An 11,246-nucleotide genomic window follows, 5' to 3' on the forward strand; every position below is an offset into this window, starting at 1 on the left:
ACTTGTCACAGAAAAAAAACTGCTATCAGTTCAGTTCAGTCGCTCAGTTGTGTCCGACTCTTTGCGACCCCATGAATCGCAGCACTCCAGGCTTCCCTGTCCATCACCAACTCCCGGAGTTCACTCAGACTCACGTCCATTGAATCAATGATGCCATCCAGCCATCTCATCCTTTGTCGTCCCCTTCTCCTCCTGCCCCCAATCCCTCCCAGCATCAGAGTCTTTTCCAATGAGTCAACTCTTCGCATGAAGTGGCCAAAGTACTGGAGTTTCAGCCTTAGCATCATTCCTTCCAAAGAAATCCCAGGGCCGATCTCCTTCAGAATGGACTGGTTAGATCTCCTTGCAGTCCAAGGGACTCTCAAGAGTCTTCTCCAACACCACAGTTTAAAAGCATCAATTCTTCCGCGCTCAGCCTTCTTCACAGTCCAACTCTCACATCCATACATGACCACTGGAAAAACCATAGCCTGGACTAGATGGACCTTTGTTGGCAAAGTAATGTCTCTGCTTTTCAATATGCTAGGTTGGTCATAACTTTTCTTCCAAGGAGTAAGCATCTTTTAATTTCATGGCTGCAGTCACCATCTGCAGTGATTTTGGAGCCCCAAAAAACGAAGTCTGACACTGTTTCCACTGTTTCCCCATCTATTTCCCATGAAGTGATGGGACCAGATGCCATGATCTTCGTTTTCTGAATGTTGAGCTTTAAGCCAACTTTTTCACTCTCCACTTTCACTTTAATCAAGAGGCTTTTGAGTTCCTCTTCACTTTCTGCCATAAGGGTGGTGTCATCTGCGTATCTGCTATAGCCAATGTCAAATAATGCAGTAGGGAAGAATAATGTGGATTGAGTATTTTAAATGAGTTAAGAGGGGATTCCCAAAGAAGGTAAATACACACAATAGACTACTACTTAACCTTTAAAAAGAACAAAACCTTTCCATTTGCAACAACTTAGATGGACCTTGAGGGCATTATGCTAAGTCAAGTCAAGTCAGAAAAAGACAAATACTCTGGTTTCATCTACATGTGGAATCTAAAATCAAATCAATACAAAACCAAACCAAGCTCATAGATAAAGAGAACAGACTGGTGGTTGCCAGAGGTGGGAATGGGGAGAGAGAGGTGAAAAAGGTGAAGAGGTCAAAAGATATAAACTTCTGGCAATAAAACAAAAAAGTCATGGGAACTTAATGCACAGCACAGTAGCTAAAATTCATAACACTGTCTTGGACATCTGAAAATTGCTAAGAGAGTAGATCTTAACAGTATTCATCACAAGAGAAAAAAAAAGAAAAAAGATTTGTTAACTATGTATGGTTACAGAGGTGAATCAGACTTATTGTTGTGATCTTTCACAATGCATACAAATATCAAATCATCAGACTTATTGTTGTGATCTTTCAGTGTATACAAATATCAAATCATACTAGTGTCCACCTGAAACTAATATAGTGTTACACTTCAATTTTATATCTCAATAAAATAAAAAAGGGAAGAGATTCATAACATGATCTCAACTTTTAAAAATGTTTCTTATTTTAAAAAAACTAGCCAAGACAGATTAAATGTTAAAATCCTTGACTTTTGAAAAATATGAGGTAACAACGTATGAACTTACAAGAATTCACACTGGATATAAAGACACCATCAGGAACAACGGGACCCATTTTGTCCAAGGCTTTTGTCCTTACTATGGTTAAACTTGCTATAGACAACAACAGTTAAACTTCCTTAGTTTATTTATAAGGGTTGATGTTTCATCATGAATTGTTCACAGAGTCTTCTTATTCTGTCCTACAGGTTTTCCAAAGGGAAAAAATGTCATTATATTCTTTAGTAATGAAATAGAACTCATTCCATCCTGCAATTACATTATGGATTCATTGAACCTTTTCATAAATCTAATATAGGATCTCAGTTTTATTTTTCCTCTATCTTGAGAGAGAGTTCCTTCAAACTCCTAGGTATTATTTCATCAGTGCCTCTCATCATTCTTAATCCTACCACACTAGAAAAGTCTAAAATTTTAAAAATACAGCTTTTTTAAAAAAAATGAAAATAAAGGAAACAGAAAAGGAGTTGGCAAATTTTCTCTTAAAGGGTCAGATGGTAAATATTTTAAGTTTATGGACCACACTGTCTCTCCCACAACTCAACTATTTTACAACACAGAAGCAGCCATGTGTAAATGACTTAATATAGATTCATGCTAAAAAAAAATTTACTTGCAAAAACAAGCAGCCAGTAAGTTGAATTTGTCAACCACCGACCTATGACATTGACGCAGTAGTGAAATAAATCATTACCTAGTTTTTATGTTATGTTGCCCAAATTGTTGCATCATCTTTAAAGAAGGTACTTTATGTGGTATACCTGAAATTCATATAACATTATAAATCAATTATACCTCAGTAGAAAAAAAAATACTTTAAAAGCTTGCTGACTTTGGCATTTTCTTTTCATTGAATATATGTAAGAATTCCATATATTCCACTTTTCATCCATAACAGAAAAGAGTAAACTGACAAAGATTTTTTACAATGATTAGACACGTTAAGTGTTGGATGTGAATAAACAGCAAGTGGCACGTGAGCTTCTAATAACGTGGGTGAAATTGACCATATGTATTAATATGACATCTCAGACTGATGATTTTATCCATCTGTGAAAAAAAATGAGACCTCTAGTCAGTCATTCAACTGAAAGGACTTCATTATATAAACTTTTGCAACAACCTGGACAACATTCTTTCGACTTCTATGATATCTGTGCATCAAAATTCACTTGACGTAAAGAGGTCTGCTATGCTTAAATTCACATTAAAATTTCTAACATAATGGATTTACAACATTTGTTCTGTAAATTATTCATAAACTGACTCAAAATTTAAATATAAAGGAGTTTAAAAAAAAAAAAGAATGCATTGGCCCAGGTTGGTAAATGGTGATAACTTTATTTGGCAGAATGAAAACTAAAATATTAACTGTCTTTTGCAAACAGGCTTTCTGTGCTAGATAGGCCATTGTCCCTAACACACATCCAAGGATAAACTAAAGAAGCCTGCCGGGTCTATGATCCACACAGGCAGACATACTAGGGAGCACACACCTCTGCAACCACAACCACTAGACAGGAGGTAGAAACGTGACACAGAGGTAAAGTCACAGGCTCTCTAAATGGGCCTGACAGGAGGACTCTGCCTAAAAACACAAAATGGCAATAATTAGGCAAATGAACCAATGGTCCAAGAAGCATGAGTGGATTTGAGAAAATATTTTTGAACCAACAGTTCAACAAGTTGATTCAATCAATTGTTGAATCAACAGTTCAAACATACCTATAACCATGTATGTTTTGTCCAGCAATATTTTCCCATAGTCCAGAGATGTCCCAGGCATAAAAAGTGGTATCATTAATTCTTTTAAGAATCAGTAAACAAAATTAAAAGGAAAATATAGCACTATTCCTCAGTTGTCTGATAAGCTAACATTTTCACCTACATATTATTATTTGATGAAATAAATTTTCTTATACTTCTATTGAAAGTACCTAGCTTGAACCATTTTATTCTGTCACTCTAAATCAAAAGTTAAGAAATTTCTCCTTTAGAAAATACTCATTAAGAGGTGGATGAAACTGGAGCCTATTATATAGAGTGAAATAAGCCAGAAAGAAAAACATCAATACAGTATACTAATGCATATATATGCAATTTAGAAAGATGGTAATGATAACCCTGTATGCGAGACAGCAAAAGAGACACAGATGTATAGAACAGTCTTTTGGACTATGTGGGAGAGGGCGAGGGTGGGATGATATGGGAGAGTAGTATTGAAACATGTATAGTATCACATATGAAATCAATCGCCAGTCCAGGTTCGATGCATGATACAGGATGCTCAGGGCTGGTGCACTGGGATGACCTGGAGGGATGGTATGGGGAGGGAGATGGGAGGAGGGGGTCAGGATGGGGAACACGTGTACACCCGTGGTGGATTCATGTTGATGTATGGCAAAACTAATACAATATTGTAAAGTAATTAGCCTCCAATTAAAATAAATAAATTTAAAAAAAAAAGAAAAGAAAATACTCATTAAGTACATTCATTCTTGGAAAACACAATTTTCCCAGTTTATCCATGTTATGCTATGCTATGCTATAATCATCACTTATTTATGCTTCCAAAACATAATTTATATCAACGTCACAGAAATAGTGCCACTCATCAACAGAAAATTAAAGAGACAACAGAGGCTATGGAACATACCACTTAATGAACATACCATGTTCATAAAAGCACCCACCATTTACAATTAAATTCCCTATACATCTATCTCCGCAATAAACTGACTTCCTATAAGGCTGTAGAGTATACCACAAGTTAAACATAAGCCATAAAAGAAATCCTCACTGGTTAAAAAAAAAAAAATACAATCTGGGAAAATAAAAAAAAGTGTCATCTGTAATAAGGAAAGTATTTGTTTCTCCACAGTCTGAACCAGTTAAACCACACAGATTAAAGGGCATCCATTTCAGGAAAACATAATTTGATACTGAAAACTTGAAAAAATAAGAACTGGCAATGTTTTATCCAGTCTCTTTCTATGCTCCCTAACCCAGAACACACACGAACAAACACCCACCCACACACAGTCACACACATACACAGAGGAGTATTACTCATCCATAAATTTAAGAATGAAATCCTGCCATTTCAACAACATGAAGGGACTTTGTCCTCAAAGTGCTAAGTGAAATAAGTCAAAGACAAATACTCTCTTATATGTGGAATCAAAACAACAAAACAAAGAAACACAACGAAGCAGAGATAGATCACAGATAGCACATCCTGGTAGTCAGCAGAGGAGAGGAGGGCGGCAGCGTGCATGATAAAGTGGAGTGGATAAAGAGGTACCAACTTCCAGCTATAAAGTTAAGTTAGTCATGAGGACGTAATAGACAGCATGGCTGACTCAAGTTAGGGACTCTGTATGGTGACAGGTGTTAACTAGATTTATCCTGGTGTTCATTTTATAATGTATAAAGATATCAAATCACTGTGTTGAACACCTGAAACCAACAGAATACTGTAAGTCAATTATACATCAGTTAAGACAAAGTAGGCAATACAAAAGGGAAAAGCCCAAGGGTATTATTGAAAAGTCTAAGAAAAATGTACCAATGGTCTCACTTTTATTTTTAAAAAAAGAAAAGAGAGAAATGGGAAAAAAAGAGAAAAGTGACAAAAATTCATTTTAATATTTGGGAAAGGATACAAAGAAGTAGGAAAATTCAGGATATTTTTCAAAGAGAAACAAATAGTTCAATCTGTCCAGAGAATGACAATTTCATTCATTCAAAAATTATTTACTTATAATTTACTATGCTGGTCACAGATGCTACAACAGTAAACAACAGTGATAAAGTCCTCATACTCAAGGAGCTTATACCCTAATGAAAAAGAAAGGTAATAATCATAAATACTCAGTATTTGCAAGTACCACAGAGAAAATTCAAACAGTGTAAGACAGAGAGGAGGACGGGGCTGGGACTCCACTGGAGGTACACGTAAAGGCAGCCTGAAGTGTGACACGTGAAGGGGATCTGAAGGTAGAGCATGGGCAAGCTGTGCAGACCCTGCAGGAAGAGCACTTCCCAGTTGCAGCAAATAGAAACGCAAGGCCCGGAAGTAGTGCCATGCTCAGCATATTTGAGAAAAAGCAAGGAGGACAGTGCGACTGGAGCAAAATGATCAAGGTTCTGCTTTTAAGAAAAATGAAATGAAACCATGTATAACAAATCCAAGGTTCTGAACTTGGGGGGACTGGAATAAAGTCAGCATTATTAACGTAACCTGTAAAGTTAAAAAGAAGCAACTCACTTCAGGGAGAGGAAAGATGGGACTTCATGAAAATCTGTAGTTTGTGGTTCCTACAGAACCTCCTAGTGGGAAATGAATTCTTACCAGGCTAGAGTTATGGACGTGGCAGTCATCTGTACAAAGATGACAGTGAACCTGCAGGAACAGTAAAGTCTGGCAAGAAATTAACACAGACAATGCACAGGCAGTGTGAACGCCAACATTCAGTGGGAGAGAGACAGGACAAGAGTCAACCCTTGAGGAGTGAGTGACGGTGACTGCAGTTTGCAAGTGTGAATTTCTGCATGTGTGTATGTATGTGTGTGTGTGAGAGAGAGAGAAGGGGGGGGGGGGGGGGCGGGGCGGAGAATCCGGGAGAGGGCTGAGAGAGGGAGAAAAGGCCAAGGAAGGGGACAGAATGTGGCTGAGCACAAGCAATGCTGACAACACTGAGCATTAACCTTTTGTCTTCCTTTTTAATTTTTTTGTATTTTGGAAGTTCAGAATTTATGACTGGTTTTAATTTTCCTGACTCTGGTTGTTAGCATGTGTGTGAACATTTTCAACCAAGACCATTGACTTTAATTTCTCAGTAATAAGTTCATTTGCTACAACATGACCTGCTTTTAGCCCTGAGCCTTGAACACATTTACTTTAAAGTAGAAAAGGAAACTGAAGTGAGAAATTGTTACTAACAAAAAATTTCAAGAATTAACAGGCTCCATTTTGAGAATTTTGCAATGATCAATACTAAAAATAAAGTGAATGGAAAAACACTGAGAATTTAAGTTAAATGAATTTAACTTAAATGACAATTTAAGTTAAAATATTTAAAACTGGTGAAAGATTCTCTCTTTTCAAGTTTTTGATCTAATTTTTTTAAGATCCTAATATTTATTTACTAAATTATTTCACTGTTAAATAACTGCAAATTATTTCAATCAGTAATTTAGAAAAATTCTATAGCTTTTTAAAAGGTTTCTTTAAAAACTTTAAGTTTTAGCTACAAATTTATGAAGAATAATAAATAAATTATAAGCCATAAATCACAAAAGGACAGAGGCCTCTTTTAAGGTTTACTACTTTTGACTTAAAAATGACTATGTACTACAGATCAATCACTACTAAGGTGATTAAATCAGTAATTAAAAGGCTCCCAATCAACAAAAGTCCAGGACCAGGTGGTTTAACCAGTGAATTCTACCAAAGATTGAAAGAAGAATCAATACCAATTCTTGCCAAACTCTTCCAAAATATAAAAGAGGAGGAAACTCTTCCAAACTTGTTTTAAAAGTCCAGAGTTACACTGATACCAAAGCAAAACAAGGATGCAACAAGGAAAGAAAATTACAGGCCAGTATCTCTGGTGAACACTGATACGAAAAGCCTCAACAAAATATTAGCAAAGCAAATTTAACAATACATCAAAAGGATCACACACCCTTGATCAAATGGGATTTAATCCAGGGATACAAGCCTGGTCCAACATCTGCAGATCAATCAACATGATACATGACATTAACAAAATGAAGAATTAAAAAAAAAATCATCTACAAATAATAAATGTTGGAGAGGGTGTGGAGGAAAGGGAACCCTCTTACACTGTTGGTGGGAATGCAAACTAGTACAGCCACTGTGGAGAACAGTGTGGAGATTCCTTAAAAAACTGGAAATAGAACTGCCTTATGATCCAGCAATCCCACTGCTGGGCATACACACTGAGGAAACCAGAAGGGAAAGAGACACATGTACCCCAATGTTCATCGCAGCACTGTTTATAATAGCCAGGACATGGAAGCAACCTAGATGTCCATCAGCAGATGAATGGATAAGAAAGCTGTGGTACATATACACAATGGAGTATTACTCAGCCATTAAAAAGAATACATTTGAATCAGTTCTAATGAGGTGGATGAAACTGGAGCCTATTATACAGAGTGATGTAAGCCAGAAGGAAAAACACCAATACAGTATACTAATGCATATATATGGAATTTAGAAAGATGATAACAATAACCCTGTGTACGAGACAGCAAGGGTGACGCTGATGTATGGAACAGTCTTATGGACTCCGTGGGAGAGGGAGAGGGTGGGAAGATTTGGGAGAATGGCATTGAAACATGTAAAATATCATGTATGAAACGAGATGCCAGTCCAGGTTCAATGCACAATACTGGATGCTTGGGGCTAGTGCACTGGGACGACCCAGAGGGATGGTATGGGGAGGGAGGAGGGAGGAGGGTTCAGGATGGGGAGCACATGTATACCTGTGATGGATTCATTTTGATATTTGGCAAAACTAATACAGTTATGTGAAGTTTAAAAATAAAATTAAAAAAAAAAAATAAATAAATCATACGACATCTCAATAGATGGAGAAAAAGCATGTGACAAAATTCAACATCCATGTATGATATTAAAAAAAAAAACTCTCAACAAAGCCAAGTACAGAGCAAATATATCTCAACATAATAAAAGCTATATCTGACACAGCCACAGATAACATGCTCAACAATGAAAAGATAAAAACTTTTCCCCTAGGATCAGGAAAAAGACAACAATGCTCATCTTGCCCCATCTTTTCAACACAGTTGAAAGTCCTAGCCAGAGCAATTAGGCAAGGGAAAGAAACAAAAGGCACCCAAACTGGAAAGTGATAGTTTTACAATCACTATTTACAGATGACATGATATTACTATATAAAAAAATCCTAAAGACTACACACACACACACACACACACACAACTGTTAGAATAAAGTTGGCAAAGCTTCATGATGCAAAAATCACTATACAAAAATCAGTTCCACTTCTATAAGCTAACAGTGAACTAACAGAGAAATTAAAACAATTTCATTTACAACTGAGATTCAATAAATTGAATAAAAAGAATACCCAGGAATTTACTTAACAAAGGAGGCAAAAGACATGAACACTGAAAATTGTAAGACATGGGTGAAAAAAAAGTAAAAAAGACACAAGCAAAAGAAAGATGCCCATGGATCGGGAGAATTATGCTAAAATGCTTACTCTATTCAAAGCAATCTTTAGATCTACTGCAATCCTTACCACAGGCATTTTTCACAAAAATAAAAGTTTTAAAATTTGTATGGAACCACAAAAGACATGGAAGAGTCAAAGCAACCTTGAGAAAGAAGGACAAAGCTGGAAGCATCACGCTTCCTGATTTCAAACTATATTACAAAGCTACAATAGTCAAAACAGTATGATATTGACATAAAAAGAGACACAAAGATGAATGGAAAAATATAAAAAGCCCAGAAATCAATCCATTTGTATACTGCCAATAAAATACAACAAAGAAGCCAAGAGTACAGAATGGAAAAAGGACAGTGTCTTCACAAATGGTGTCAGGAAAACTGGACAGTCACATGCAAAAGAACAAAACTGAACCACTATCTTATAACACACACAAAAACTAACTCAAAAGGATTAAAGACTTGAGCATAATATGTGAAGCCATTAAATTCCTAAGAAAAGACATAGTAACAGGCTCCTTGACATCAGTCCTGGAGAAGATTTTTTGCATTTGACAACAAAAGCAAAAGCAAGAGAAACAAAAATAAACAAGTGAGACTACATCAGACTAAAAGCTTCTGCACAGTAAAGGAAACCATCAACCAAATGGAAAGGTAACCGATAACATGGGAGAAAATTTTTACAAATCATCTATCTGTTAAGAGATTAATATTCAAAATATAAAAGAACTCACTTAACAGCAAAAAAAAAGAAATCCAATTAGAAAAATGGGCAGAGGCTCTGAATAGACATTTTTCCAGAGAAGACTTACAAACAGCTAACCTGTACATGGAAGGGCCCTTAACATCACTAACCATCAGGGAAATGCAAATCAAAACCACAACAGGTTATCACTTCCTACCTGTTAGAACAGTTACTATCAAAAAGATAAAGAAACATGCATCAGCAAGGATGTGGAGAAAAGAGAAAACAGTACCTTTGTGCCCTTGTAGTATAAATACAAACTGGTGCTGCCACTTCAGAAAACATTATGGAGGTTCCACACAAAATGAAAACTGGAACTACCATGTAATTTGGCAATTCCACTTCTGGGTATTTATCTTAAGAGAATGAACAGCCTAATTTGAAAAAGTATCTCCATATCTTTGTTCATTGCAGAATTCTTCACATTAGCCAAAAACTGGAAGCAACCTAAGTATTCACTGGTTGATGAATGGATAAAGAAAACGTGGTATATATAAAACAAAGGAATGTTATTCAGCCATAAAAAGAAAGAAATCTTACCATTTACAACAATATAAATGGACTTTGAGGGCATTATGCTAAGTGAAATAAGTGAAAAAGAGAAAGACTAATACCATATGATTTCACTTATATGTGGAGGCTTTAAAAATATATAATTAATTTAACTGAACCAAAGATACAGAGAACAGATTGGTGGCTGTAAAGGTAGGTAAGCAAAATGGATTCAGGTAGTCAAAGAGTTCAAACTTCCAGCTATTTAAATAAGTAAGTCCTGGGATATAAAGTACAGTGTGGTTACTATAGTAAAACACAAAATTTACAGTATCGTGTATTTGAAAGTTGCTAAATGAGTAAATCTTAAAAGTTCTCATCACAAGAAAAAAAATCTGCAGCTATGTATTGGTAATGGATGTTAACTAGACTCATGGTGAACATTTCACAATATACCCATATACAGAAATATTATATTGTATAGTATACCTGAAACTAATTCATAATATAGCAATTATATCTCAATTTAAAAATGATTATTTATACAATTTTTAACAATTCAGAAATCTCTGGTTTTCTTTTAGATATGTATTAAAAAACTAATATTCTGGCCATACAACACAAATCAATAAAAGTTCAATACTTACACCCTTTTATTTCTAAAGTTACTAAAACATTAAATACATGAAATTGTTTTGGAGAAACATTTATAAGGGTTTCTCTTAATAATAAACTTTATTCTCAACATAATATTTAATACAGACTATTATTGAAAGAGAAAAAGGTTCCCAACTTTCTTTACTCTTATGTCCTCATTAAAATTAGTATAACTTTCTAGATAGAGTGTAGCAAAATAGCAGTTCAAATCTCATTTATATCCTTTTCATCATTCACTGTACACTTTTTGCAACCATGCAATGTACTATTTATTGAGTATAATCATTTTTAAAGAAAACATAAAATTGTAGCACCTGCCTTCAAGAAGTTTACACATAAAAAAATTAGAGTACCAATGTAAAAATAAAAGATGCTAAAAACATATGATACAAACAGTAATTTCCATAGACAAACCAATGGGAACTCCAGGAAACAGAATTCAATCACTTTCCATGTATATAGCATATGACATTTTAATACAGAGTAAA

The 11,246-nt window shown here is 35.3% G+C and overlaps 1 protein-coding gene across 5 annotated transcripts in view; it reads right to left on the reverse strand.

Annotated features, from left to right (window-relative positions):
* The window catches only part of ARHGAP32 (Rho GTPase activating protein 32), a 205,655-nt gene that overhangs the window by 109,524 nt on the left and 84,885 nt on the right, over positions 1 to 11,246 (reverse strand). The gene's annotated exons all lie outside the window — the stretch shown is intronic.

This window comes from Bos indicus, chromosome 29 (assembly GCF_029378745.1).
Source record: "Bos indicus isolate NIAB-ARS_2022 breed Sahiwal x Tharparkar chromosome 29, NIAB-ARS_B.indTharparkar_mat_pri_1.0, whole genome shotgun sequence".
In the NCBI taxonomy this organism is placed as follows: Eukaryota; Metazoa; Chordata; class Mammalia; order Artiodactyla; family Bovidae; genus Bos; species Bos indicus.